The sequence below is a fragment of the Callithrix jacchus genome, chromosome 1 (assembly GCF_049354715.1).
Source record: "Callithrix jacchus isolate 240 chromosome 1, calJac240_pri, whole genome shotgun sequence".
Taxonomy (NCBI): domain Eukaryota; kingdom Metazoa; phylum Chordata; class Mammalia; order Primates; family Cebidae; genus Callithrix; species Callithrix jacchus.
The window spans coordinates 142,188,920-142,202,922 of NC_133502.1; the positions used below are offsets into that span (position 1 = coordinate 142,188,920).

Below are 14,003 nucleotides of genomic sequence, written 5' to 3' on the forward strand. Positions count from 1 at the left end.
GAGTGAGTGAGTGAATAAAGAAGTGAATGAGTGAATGAAAGTTTTTCCTCAAAAAAATTAATTTTTCTTTCCATTAGTAATTAAATTATAGTCTCAACAAAGCCTGAGTTGGAAGTATGGCTCTATCATTTACTGCCTGTGTAACCTGAGGCTTAGGCAAGTTACCCAGCCTTTTAGAAACTTAATTTTTTTCTCTCTTCTTGGAAATGTTCCTCAGTCCAGGTCCTAGGACCTGTGACTTGCTGAAAAAAAAAAAGGAAAGAAAGAAAACAAACTTAATTTTTTCATCTCTGGATATCATAGCTGCCTCAGTGGATGGATAAGGGTTCAAAAATATAATACACATAGAACAGGGCCTGATGTGTTGTTAGCATTCAGTAAATGTTCGTATCCTTTTCTTTCCAACACCTTCCTCCTTCTCCCTTTTATCTCTTTACTCATCCCCTATCCTTTGCCTTAAATATCCTTTCCTCTTAGTTTCCATATACCCAAATATTATCCATTCTTTGGATCAAGCTCACATATTATGCCCTTCACAGAGCCTTCTCTGGTTTTCATCCAAACCAGCATTTCTAATCCTTGAAATATTTTTCTCTCTCACATTCTTGTACATTTTATCTATGTCCCTTATGATACACATTAGTCACTCACTCTAACCTTTAGGAGTTGCTCAAGGCTGCCCTCTTACTTCAGGCCCAAAGAAGAATAAGCACTCTAATTGGGCTACTATGCTGGAGGCAGGGGAATAAACTGGAGAATGAAAAGCAGGTTGAGAAAATTGCTTTGGCCTTTTGTTTTGTTGTTGTCGTTGTTTTGTTTTTTGAGACAGTTATACTCTCGTCGCTCAGGCTGGCGTGCAGTGGTATGATCTTGGCTTACTGCAACCTCCTCCTCCTGGGTTCAAGTGATTCTCCTGCCTCAGCCTCCCAAGTAGCTGAGACTATAGGTGCCTACCACCATGCCTGTCTAACTTTTATATTTTTAGTAGAGACGGGGTTTCACCATGTTGGCCAGGCTGGTGTCGAACTCCTGACCTCAGGTGATCTGCCCACCCTGGCCTTCCAAAGGGCTGGGATTACAGGCGTGAGCCATTGCGCCTGGCCCCATCTTGGATTTCTTCATAGCATTTATCTTTCTTTGCTTGCCTCTTAAAACATGATAATTCCAAGGCTTTGTTTTCTACCTCATTTTCCTCTCTAGATAATCTCATCCATGTCCTAACCTGTAACTGATAAACCCAAATTACTATCTCTATCTCAGTCTTCTATCGTGAGCTCCAGCTACCTTTGGAGACTTTTTTTTATCGAGCAACCTATGGATATTGTCAGCTGGATGTTCATAAGCACCTCATAACAATGTGTTCAAACTGTACATGTCATCTTTTCTTTCTCCTCCACTTCCTCTTCTGTGTGTCCTTTCTCACTAGCCCCTCAAACATAAAATCTAACAATTCTCTCCCTCAGAATATATAATATGGGTTTAACAATGTCCCATGCTATAAATTTCCTTGTTAGCTTATGAACTTCTTCTTCGTTTTTTTTTTTTTTTTTTTCTTTTCTTTTTGAGACGGAGTCTTGTTCTATTGCCCAGGCTGGAGTACAGTGGCATAATGTCAGCTCACTGCAAACTCCGCTGCCCGGGTTCAAACAATTCTCTGCTTCAGCCTCCCAAGTAGCTGGGATTACAGGCACTCGCCACCATGTCCAGCTAAGTTTTATATTTTCAGTAGAGATGGGGTTTCACCATGTTGGCCAGGCTGGTCTTGAACTCCTGACCTCGTGATTCACCCACCTTGGTCTCCCAAAGTGCTGGGATTACAGGCATGAGCCACTGTGCCCAGCCAGTTTATGAACTTCTTAAGGGCAAGGATCATATCTTTTCATTATGCCTGTTAACAAGATGTTGTTACTTAATAGGTGTTCATTTATATTTATTTATTTATTTATTTATTTATTTATTTATTTATGAGACAGGGTCTTGCTCTGTCACCCATGCTGGAGTGCAGTGGTGTGATCATGGTTCAGTGCAGCCTTGATGCCCTGGGCTCAGTTTATCCTCCCAACTCAGCCTTCCAAGGAGCTGGCACTACAGGTGCACGAGGTGTTCATTTATTAACTTTGTAAAATGTTTTTATGTGGAATTGTATTAGTAATTCTGAAAGGTACTATATTAGCTTGCTAGGGCTACCATAACAATGTACCACAGTCTGGGTGGTTTAAACCAGAGAAATTTCTTGTCTCACAGTTCTGGAAGCTAGCAGTCCAAAATTAAGGTATTGGCGAGGTTGACTCCTACTGAAGGCTGTGAGGGAAGGATCTTTATAGTCCTTATTGATTTGTAGATGGTCATCTTCTCCCTGTTTTTTTTCACATATTCTCCCCTCTGTGTATATCTATGTTTACATTTCTCCTTTTTACATCATATTGGATTAGGGTCCACACTAATGACTTTATTTTAATGTGATTGCCTCTTTTAAAGGCCCTGTCTCCAAATAAGTCACATTCTGAGGTACTGGGGGTTAGGACTTTAACATTTGAATTTGTAGGGGACACGATTTATCCTTGTTTGTTTGGGCTGCTTTAACGAAATACTATAAACTGGGTAATTTATAAATAATAGAAATTTATTTCTCACATTTCTAGAGGCTGGAAGTTCAAGATCAAGGCACCAGCAGATTCAGTGTCTCATGAGGGCCTATGTTCTGGTTCACAGGCAGCACCTTCTCACCATGTCTTCATGGTAGAAGGGGAAAAATAACTCCTGTGGGCCTCTTTTATAAAGGCACTAATCCCATTCATTAGGGTTCTGCCCCGATGATCTATTCACCTCCCCAGAGACTCACCTAATACCATCACTTGGGGGTCGGGATTTTAACATGAATTTTGGAGTGACACAGACATTCAGGCAATTTAACCCATAACAGGTACCAAAGTCGTTTTTTGTGTTTGGTTACAAGTCTTATCTGCTGACAAATCACTTGAAAAGGTTTTTGCCCCCTCACCATCCTGATGTTTACTCTCTGATGGCACTCTAGATAGGGCCATCTGGAAACAGAAAGGATGAGATCGTACATTGAGTGCAACGGGTTTGCTTTGACTAAAATTACGGTATTGGGAAGCCTAATTCCTTTAGACATGGGCAGATCAAGAAAGAACTTTGTTAACGTGGTAAGGAACTAGGACTTTTTCTTGAGCACAGTCACTGAAGGACTTTAAGAAAATAAGTGACAAAAACTTATGTACGTCTTAGAAATATCCCCCTAGCAAATTGTGCATCATGGATCAAGGGTAAAGAGGAGAGAGTGGGAGGTGGTTCTGGAGGAATGGAGACTAGGGAGAATGAATATTTTGCAATAGTTTCAGTGAAAAATAAGACCGGACTAAAGATTGCAGAGAAGGAGACATTGATAGATAAGAAGGTAAAATAGATTATGGCAGAGGTACAAAGGGCTTTGCAGGAGCTTCTCTGACTGGGTAAAGAATTAGAATATGTGGATTCCAATGATCTAGCGTCTGAGCAGACAAGTCATCTCTGCATGGGGTTGATTTGGGTGAGCTGGCAGCCTAGGGCTCTGAACTTGTAGTTCTCTCTTCTGACTTATCTAGTTGAGTGCTTCCCTTTCTTTCCACCATGCTTCCCTGTTACTGTCAGAGATACCCTATGAAGGATACGCCTCCATTAAGTCTTCTTTTCCCCTTTGTACATTAGCTACCTTCCTGTAACTCAGTACCTCATATCAGATATTTTTGAATATATGGAGAATCCTATAGGGAAAAATCCACCTCTTTGGGATACCTTCACTGAATCTCAATGTACTTGAGACTCACATGCTGGCTAGGGACATATTTCCACAAGACTGTAGAAACAAGGGCCTAAGCCAAGAGAATTCTCCAGATTTGGATTTGCCCTGTATCTTGTTCTTAGATTAGAACAAGCCACAAAGAACTGAGGGGATATTTGATCAATATTAACCCAGTTAGTCTCCATTTAGTACAAGAGGTTCATTTCTCCCTGGAATTTCAAATTTTGGATTCCTTTCAGAGGATCCTCAGTATATGGTCTTTTTGTTTCCTTTGGGTATGGAAATTGAGGCAGGGCCACTGCACTCTGTGGATTGGGTTGGGATATATATAAACAGATACTAGTTTAGGACCAGCATTAGTCCTAAATCTGGGAGCTATGACTTTTGATCAGGTTTATGTGTGAGAGCAGTAGACATAATAGGTTTCTAATGATCACAAATTATTAATTATTTGGTCCTGAAATAGATATGGGGCCATAGCCTTTGGAAGCACAGGCTGAAAACCTAAACTGGTTAGCTGGGCAGTTCCAAGAAGTTTATCAGCTTTTTATGTTCAAGTTTCTGCTAATCAGGAATGGTCCTTGACCTGACTGTAAGACAGACTTGTCAGCAATTTATGACTCGTAGGTCCTGTCTTGCAGCTTGTCGGGTATGATTAGGTAACAAAGCAGCTATGTCTTAGCACATCAATAGAGTCAGCACATCTCTGCCAGGCTTGTCACTCTCCTAGGGTGGCATGCTCCTCAGGGAAGGAGCAGGATTACCTCCTGTTGCCCATGATTCTCTGCTGCATATGGTTTCTCCATGGTGTAGGGAGGGCATCATTCTACAGGGGGAAAAATTACTTTTCTTAGCTACCAGAAAAACCATCCTCCTCATGAAATAAATCCCAGCTGTGTGACTACATGTCAGCCTCTTCACGTTGCTTCTGGCTTTGCTTAGCAGTAGAGGAGGAAAACAGTCACAAGTTGACTCCTGCATGAGATAGACGTTGGTCGCACCCATCCTTTGTACCTTGCGTTGGTTTTGATATTGGACAATAAGGTGAGCACCTGCTGGTCCTGACCCAGCCTGTCTCTGGCATTGACACTGAAAGGCAGCCCAGGATTGGAACAGGCATATTCTTTGCTTCTAGACCAGTTGTATCTTGCAACAGGGAGACTTAGACTGATTTGTATGAGTGGGGAGAATTGTGATTGGTGAGGCCCTCCTCCAGTATTCCTCTGGCACCACTCAATTGCTTTAGCTGAAGATGAATTTTGTATGCCAGTTGATTTTCTGACTAACCTACCCATTCGGCTCCCCTTTAGAGCTCCTGCAGGTCTGAACCTTCCCACAACTCTGTGTGAGTGTCAGTGTCTCATGTTGAATTTCCATCTTGACTCATCTGTCTCCAGGCAAAGATCCCTGTAAGGATTTAAATTGGGAACCAGACCTTGAGAATGTCTGTTTAGAGCATTTCACAGCTTCTGGATAAATGCCTTTTCCTTCTTAACCCAATCTGTTTTTTCAGTTCTGCCCAGCTAGCTCTTGAACAGCCTCCTTTGAGGAAGCTTCCCAACTGAGGTGGGTGCTGTGCTATTTCTTACCTCTAAAAATCACCCCATCCTTTCAGCCTGCTCAGCCTTCCCCAGGGCCAGATCCACTGTGATGAGAGGACTGCACTGTTGCTCATGTGGCTCGGGAAACAAATTGCCTGCTTGTCCCAAAGAGCTAGTCCACTGAGGAGGCCTGGTGTCCTTTGGCCATGTGGTGTCTGGCACTCTGTGGGCCCTGTAGAACAGCTCTTTTACAAGAGCTTTCACTGACTGTTTACCACCTCCCCACTTACTCTGTTTGTTGCTTTTGCTGGAACATGGGAAGGTGGAAAGATACAAAGATAATTTGTGGTCAAAGCCATATAAACTGTCCTGTGACATTTGAAGATTATAACCAGAGTTAGCAGATTTGTTGTGCCTCATGTGCCAACCACATCTTGTACTATCTGAACCTTTGTTTTTCTGGAAAGCCCAAGCTGCTTAGAAAAATGGGCTGGATGTGTTTGGGTGACAAGACAGGGTTCCATTAGCCTCAGGAATGCCATCTGGAGACCTTAGCCAGGCCATGGGGCCACTTTGTTAATGGAAGAAGTAGGAAGAAGTAGGTTCTTTTGGCAGGGTCCTACCTCTGGGGATCTTTCCCAGTCTTAAAAGTTTGAGCTTCTCCTTAACCTAGGAAGCCCAAACCAGACCTGATAATGACAGCCACTGATCTGGGCTCTTTATGAGTGGCTGCAGATTTGGGGGAGGGACTTCTGCTTTAATCAGTCTTCCCTATATTTCTTGTTTTAAACCTTTTACCTCCTTCTTCTCGCTGAAGGATGGGAAACTCCACAGTAAATTGGCTGTGACTTCCACAGAAATTTGACAGTTTTCAAGTTATTTTTTTCCTCTGTATTTAGATGTGGTTATAGTTGTGCTGTCAGCCCTTATCTCTTCTGTCATCTAGCCAGCTCCCAACTAGGTTAGGAGGTATGTGCTCTGCCGTCAGTGTTAGCTGCATAATGAGGTAGATGGCCAAGAAATGGGTTGTTTAGCATCTCTTGGAATCTAAATTTTCTTCCTTGGTTGAGGGGGAAGCAATGTTATTGAAAGAAGGCAGTAGGGAGGCAAATGTTGGCTCTGAAATCAACCCTTTCTTCTCAGGATCTTGGATAAGCCAAATAAATCATTCTTAATTTAAAAGCTTGTTTTATTTACCATAAAGGGCTGCCTGTTTTGCAATGACAGATCCTAGGATTGCCCCCATAGGTTGACTACCTGATTTGTGGGCTAAAGAGGCCATATTCTATCGTGGATTGCCATGAGAAATGTTGCAGGGCAGCAGAAGTCACAAGGTTTGAGAGCCTGGTTTGGGCATGCTGGTTCTTGCCTATCTACTATTGGCCAAAGGAGGAGAAGGGCCTTTTCTCATTAGATCAAGCTCAGCGGGGGTAGAAAAGAAATGAGTTCACTGGATTGTTACTGACTGATCAGAGCTCTCTATTGAGAAGGATTCTGAAGTCCTCTAGGTTCATTAAGCAATGTTTTTCATGTCCTGTGGTTGCAGAGTAGAAAGGGGATATCATGTTTCATGTATTTGGCATTTTATGCTCCAGAGCTTCAAAGGGTCCTGGCTTGTGCTTAGACATTATGTTGCAGTGAACAACTTGAGTGTTCTTTGAAGATCGGGACATTCAATTTCCCAGGGAGTCCTAACTAAAAGATTGTTGAATTATTAGGAATTAGAGTCACATGAGAGCCACATGGCTAGCAAGTCTCTAGGGAGATAGGGCATCCAATGGCAAAGAAGAGTTATGAAATTTGGGGTCATAAAAAGGGCCCTAAACCTTAGACAGCTTTTTGGTCATTGTGTGTCACTTTAGGTTACTTAGTCCTAATTCTGGATTTCAAAACCATCTTTGATCTAGACTTCTGCAGTACACAGTTCATCTCAGCTCACCTAACTTTCCCTCCTTCTCCCTGGTTGTTGCTTTGGCATAGCCTGAGGGAGTTCTTGTTTTCCGGTTGATCTCTTCTGGTGGCTGTTCAGTAAGAACTGGACTAGATGTCTACTCTAAGAATGTGGCACTGTTTGATTTTAACTGCACTTGATCATTGTACCCATCCTTCAGTTTTGCCAAATGCTGGCAACAGATTATATACACATGAAACCAACCAACCAACCTAGAGCTTGTCTCAGTAGAAGGGAAGACTCCCTTTATATTGTGCTCTAGCAATTCCACGGGTGGAATGCTGTGTTCTGGCTTCCCTCTGAGACTAGGATCTCCTGAAAGTATAGGTCTCCATCCATGTCTGTTTATATCCTGTAGCCCAGATATGAGAGAGGTAGATAGGGGAAAGAAAGGAGGGAGGAGAAGAACGAGGGAAGGAAGTGGAGGAGGGGAGAGAGTAAGATCTATATTTAGCAAAAGGGAAAGACACTCACCAAGGGTGTGTGAGTGAGCTTGCTGGCAAGGGTTGTGTGTGCGTGAGTGTGCTAGGAAGGGGGTGTGTGCGCCAGGAACGTGTGAGGAGGGCTGGTGCCCTATGGGAGGTTGCAGGCAGGAAGCAGCTGGAGAGGAGGAGGAGCAGCAGCAGGAGCAGGAGCTGCCCTGCTTTCTGCCTCAGTCTCAAAGCCTGGAATTGATTGAGTTAGAATTTTACATCCAGTTGAAGTTTGGCTGCTGTTGCCTCAAGCAGGCTGATCTCAGAATTCCCCTCTCCAGCGAGGTGTGGACCAGATTAAATTTCTATGTTTGCAGCCAGTGAGACTCCTGCCAAGCCCTTCACTGAGGGGATTTTTCTGCTGGGCATTGTTTCTATCATCAACTTTGTACCACGGAGCCAGCCAGCTGGGTGCAACTGAGAATAATAGCTCCTTGGCTCTGTTTGTCGGTTGGGCAAGCAGCGGTGCTTTGGCTCAGAAAGTTCGTCCTGTGGCTTCTCTGTCAAACCAAGGAGTGCTCCTGGATGGATTTCCTCTTAAAGACAGCATTTGCATTCTAAAACTTGAGAGTTCATGGTTTTAATGTGTTTCATTTGTTGTTGTTTTTTTTTCATTTTCTTAACCCTTATTTTGGTTGCAGCAGCAAGGTAAGTGGTATGGAGTGTGTATGACTGACTGAATGACAAGCAGGGACAAAAGCAAAGCATTTGTGGGTGGAATATGGAGCAGCTACATTAATTACATAACTGCTTGAGTCAACTTGCTGGTGAGGGGGTCATTATAATGAGTGAAAAGTAGAATACTCGGCACTGGGGTAGAATCTTCATGTACATGTGTTTGTGTGCTAATAATCTGACCATCCATTCCTCCTTGGTACTTTCCTATATGTATATAGATAATCCAGCCACCCTCTGAATGTGTGCATACTCATATACAAATAATCTGTTTCTCCTTTTTGATGTGTCCGTATGTGTTTATGAATAAATAACCTATCCATTCCTCTCCTACATGTGCATATGTACAGACAACTCATTCAGCTTGCATATATGAATATGCAAAATTCATCTCTCCCTACTTGTACATATGTATATAATCTATCCCTTCATCTCCTGTGTTTATGCATGTACTCAAGTAACCTTTCTGTTCTTGAAATATTCTGTATTTTTTTCATTCTTCCTGTGTGTGTATATGTGAGAGAGACAGAGAGAAAGAGAAAAACCACCATCCTAATGTATTAATTCATCCCTTTCATGTGTGCATATGCCATATAAACAGAAAAGTCATGTTGAATTTTCTCAGTCTTGAATGTATGCACACATGCACAGTAGACAATCTGTCCACTGTGTCTTGCATATATGATGAAAGAGCACTAACTTTGCAGATTGAAGACTCAATTTTAAATCCTAGTTATACTCAGTGACCTTGGTCAAGTCATTTAGCCTCTCTGAGCTTCATTTTTCTCATCTATGAAATCAGTATAATCAGAATAATCACAACAACCCTCCTGCCTCACAGGGTGATTGTGATGATAAAATAGGAATCATATAAACCAAACATTCTAAACAAATATAATCTCTTACTACTATGTGTCCCTCTAGTATGAGTTGTGAAGGATAGCATACTTTTTATTTAGCTGCATTGAAATTATGTTCTTGTCTGTGAGAGATTTCTAAACCTTCCATGTGAAGGGGAAACTTCTGTTGAAATAACCAGGTTTATCCCGTGGTTTTCTCCAGAGTATTAGAAAGAAGCAGGTTGAGAGGGAGAAAGGATCTCATCTTCTGCAGATTAGGGCCTTGATACTTTGTTCTTTGTAGGCTTGAGGAGGATTGAACCTCACACAAAATGGAAATGGGCTGCTTCCAGCTAAGATCAAAGTGAACAGGTGAAAAGATGAGTGAACATCCTCTGGGGTGACAGTCTGCCCTTTGCAGTGAGCTTCTACTGCCAGGTTTGGAAGGCTCTCCAGAGTATTTCCCACCCCAAACTTCTAGACCCCGGCTGTCTAATATGTTAGCTACTGGCCACATGTGACTGCTGAGTACTTGAAGTGTGGCTAGTCTGATTTGAGATGCATTCTAAACATAAGATACATACCAGATTTCAAGAACTTAGTATGGGAAAAATATGCAAATATATGATTAATAATGTTTTATATTGATTACATGTTAAGATAATATTCTGCTATTGGGTTAGATAAAATATATTAAAATTAATTTCACCTGTTTTTTTCTTATGTATCTACCAGAAATTTTAAAATGACACATATGGTTCACATTATGTTTCTGTTAGACAGTGCCACTCTAGACCTGCCCATCACTAGCACAAGGATCAGGGCAGCTTTTCCAACTGGGGGTGGGGGATAGGAGCCCTGTCGTAGCATCCCTGAGATAACAGGAACAATAGCAGGGCCTCTCCCTGCCAGTCTCATCCACTGGAGAGATACCAGCTAATTGACAGTCTGGCAGAGGCTAGAGCTGCCATGCCCCCATTCTCTTTTTTTCTCTTTTGTGTTTATTTTTTTTTTTTTGTCCCGAGTGAGTTCCCAGAGAATTTTAAGTCCAACTAGGGAAAGATTTCCACCTTAGTTTTATAGTAAAAGAGGATTGTAAGCCATCAATCTAGAGGGAAACCTAGAACTCGAATGCAGCATGTTGTCATGGAAACAGAAGTGGATGAGAAAATTAGAAGACCTGGATTCTAATTCAGCTCTGCCATCAATTCATTTATTCTTTCCATGGCAATGAATTCTCACTGCGTGTCAGGCATAGTAATACTCTGTTCTAGGCATTGGGAATTCAGAAACAAATAAGATACAGCTTCCAATGTAATGGAGTTCACACCCACTTTGTGTCTTTGAGTAGGAGCCGCCCATCTAGTAGTATGCCACAGCAATGCAGATTAGCAACAAGGGTCTCATTCTAGGTCAAGGGTAGTAAGGCTTTTGAGAAGCTAGAGTACCTGCCCTACCTAAAGACTTTCAAATTCAAAATTTAGAAAAGCACTATGATGATAAAACTACTCCGTAGCCTAGATCACAATGTAATGTGAGATTCCAGACCTAGATATTCTCTAAAGGTTCCCTTCATTCAATGACAGATTCCTTTTATTCAATGACAGGGTTGGTTTGTTTTGGGATTTTTTTGTTTTGTTTTTGAGCATAGGTACCATTTTAGGTGCTGAGGATAAAGTTATGAACAAAACAGAGCCCCTGCTCATGTTTTAGGATGCAGAGTTTGGGGAGGGAGACAGATAATGAACAAGAAAATAAATATATTATCAGATGGGAATAAGTTCTATGAAGGAAATACTAGAGTAAGAGAATAGAGATGGGGTGTTTTTGTGGTGGGGTGTTTCAGTGAGTAGATTCTCCTGCTCTTGTGTCTTTTTCAGTCTACTCACAGGAGCAAGAAGTAGTAAGGGAAAAGAGGACATGTGTCAAACAAAAAATTATTTTGATGCTTATTAAAGATGGTAAGACAGACTTTATATCGGGGGACAACAACAATGGGGTTTTGTACTAGGGGTGGACGATTGAGCTCAACTCCAAATATAAGGAAAAGTGGGAATTTAGCCAAGGATCAGGGTGGGAATCAGTGGATGGAAATTACTAAGATGAAATATCAAAGGGGATTTTGGTTAAACTTTGATAGGATTTTTGCTGAAGGCAGGCCAGGATGGTAAGATACCGGGTAGGGCATAAGAAATTTGGTCAGATATCAAGCATAGACAGATACTAAGGGTGAAAGATGAGGAATCTGATAAGAAATCAAAGGTGGGGAATTTTCACTAAAATGACCCAGCTGGATTCTTGATAAAACTGGACCAAACAGGCCAATGTCAGGTGCCTACTCAGAAAGAGGACTCAGAGGAGCCTGATTCATGTTTGGTCAAAGAAGAGTCTTTGTCTTGAGTTAGATTCTGGGCATGATTTTATTTGTTGTATTGTTTGTTATGCTCCTTGGTATAATAAACCTTGCCACTGCTGAAAGGGAGTCCTGGGCAGGGCACAGAATACCTTGCTCTCCTGCCTGGCATTCAGTCTCTATTATGAGGTATTGATATGCCCCCCCTCTGAAGGATAGGTCCTCCCTCATGCCACTGTCTCTTAACTGTATGTCTCCCTTCTTGGATATAGAGGCTTGAATTCTTTCCGTCGCATATGTCTAGCTTCTGGCCTATAAATGGGGCTGCTGTTAATGCTGGTGAGGAGGAGTGGCAAGTCCTAAGAATTGCAATACTGGGACCTTGCTAAGCCTTTGATCTAGGGCATTTCCCATTCTCTTTGGCTAATCTCACTTGCCATATCTTGTGCCCTGATCCTTTTGATGATTAACATCCTGAGAATTCCCATACTTGCTGTGGCCCTAGAAATCCATTCCTCTTAACCCATATTAGCCATACAGCATAATTGATATATGGCCCAGAAATGCTCTGTTCTCTGTTGCGGGGCTCAGAGCTCTTGGATTTCTTTTGCTGGGATTGTTTCACACCAAGTGGGAAGCTGCTTGATATATGTACATCAAGTCGTGGCCTGTTCCCAGAGATCCCCTGGTTGTTTCCTCCAAGCCAGATTTGGGTCAGAAGCAATTTTTACAAGGAATAGTTACATTCCTGATCACATTTATTTGACAAGTCAGAGAGAGGGATAAAAGAATCCACAATTTCAGAAAACTGAGGTGTTTTCTTTTGTCTTTTTTGTTGGTAGGCTGGTGCTAGTGCAATGTAGTTTAAGCGGTCTACTCCTTGCAGTAATTCTTAGCTTTCCATCATTAAAACTGTAATCTTTTTGATAATTCATTTTGTTTTGATGTGCTCCCTTTTCAAATGCAGATATTCCTTGAAAGGACTACCCTATTTTCCCCAGCCTTAGGCATTCCTTAGGAAAAGAGCACAGAGAGGTATGGTCTTTTCGGAATGTGTGTGTATGAAATTTGGAGAGTTGACCGAAGTCAATAGGCCAATGAGGTAGGCCAGAGTGATAACATTGGGCACTTTGAAGGAAACTCCAAGGCTAGGTGGACTCCAAAGTCTACTTACCCCATCCCAGCTCAAACATTACTTTTCTGTGGCCTTGTCTGCCTCATTTTGCTGGGCCTCTTACCTCCTTTCCATTCCCAACCCCAAATTAAATGCTTATTTTCTTTTTCATTTTTTTTCTTTCCTTGCTATTATTATGATGATTATTATTATTATTTGAGACAGGGTCTTGTTCTGTCACCCAGGCTGGAATGCCTCAACCTCATGTGCTTAAGCAATCCTCCCACTTCAGCCTCCCAAGCACCTGGGACCACAGGCACATGCCACCATGCCTAGTAATTGTTTATTTTTTGTAGAGATGGGATCTCTCTATGTTGCCCCTGCTGATCTCTAACTCCTAGGCTCAAGGGATCCTCCTGCTTCATCCTCCCAAAGTGTTGTGATTGTAGGCGCGAGCCACTGTGCCCAGCTAAATGCTTACTTTTTATTAAAACTTTTATTATAAAATGTATCACTTTATATTGTGATTATCTATCTATCTATCTATCTATCTATCTATCTATCTATCTATCTATAGATATCTTTCTCTCCAAACCTTAATATATTAGAGAGCAGGGACTACATCTTATATCCCTGGCACTTAGTGCCTGGCACACATAAGAAGTAAGTACTCATTCACTTAAACTGACTTGGAGATCACATGGCCTTTCTTACAGTTTGGCCCCTGTCATTTCATTTCTGTGGACAGTAGTAGCAAAGAGAGGTTAGGAAGGAGGTGGATTGGGCCTTCTGTCCCTGAGGGTTGCCCTTTCAGCCCATTCTGGCTTCTAATATTCTACTGAGCTCAGCACAGTGACTGGCTGGTCCCCTGAGCATCACATCAAACTCTGTCCCCTGCTTCAAACCACAAGACTCGATGACTGAGTTTGGTGCCTCTTCTCTATCACCAGGAGAGATTCTTGAGTTCAGAGTTTATCCCAGGGCAGTGGCTGCCAACTCAGAAGGTTTGGAGGGTTTTGTTTGTTTAATATGGAAGCAAGTATCTTTGTTTGAGACTTGGAGAAGTTGCTATGGCAGCTCTAGTTGGAAATTTCCTATTTGTCAATAACATGGGGAACCAGTCAGCTCTGCCTGCAGTCTCCAGGAGGCCACAGGAAAGGACTCTGAACCCAGTGGCTATGTCAATTGCCCCTGTGTGGCTGGCCAGCCAATGTTGTAAGCACTACAGTTTGGGAGGGAATGCCTTATAAGACTG

At 42.1% G+C, this 14,003-nt stretch overlaps 1 protein-coding gene across 31 annotated transcripts in view; it reads left to right on the top strand.

Moving 5' to 3' along the window:
- UNC13B (unc-13 homolog B) overlaps nucleotides 1–14,003 on the top strand; it is a 230,410-nt gene that overhangs the window by 159,191 nt on the left and 57,216 nt on the right. For 2 of the 31 annotated variants that reach the window (XM_008998917.5, XM_078371358.1), the window contains exon 1: nucleotides 7,897–8,415. The exons of the other annotated variants lie outside the window; for them this stretch is intronic. The gene's annotated coding sequence lies outside the window, so the exon portion shown is untranslated. Of the gene's footprint in view, nucleotides 1–7,896; nucleotides 8,416–14,003 lie in introns of those variants that run through there. 31 annotated transcript variants of the gene reach the window in all.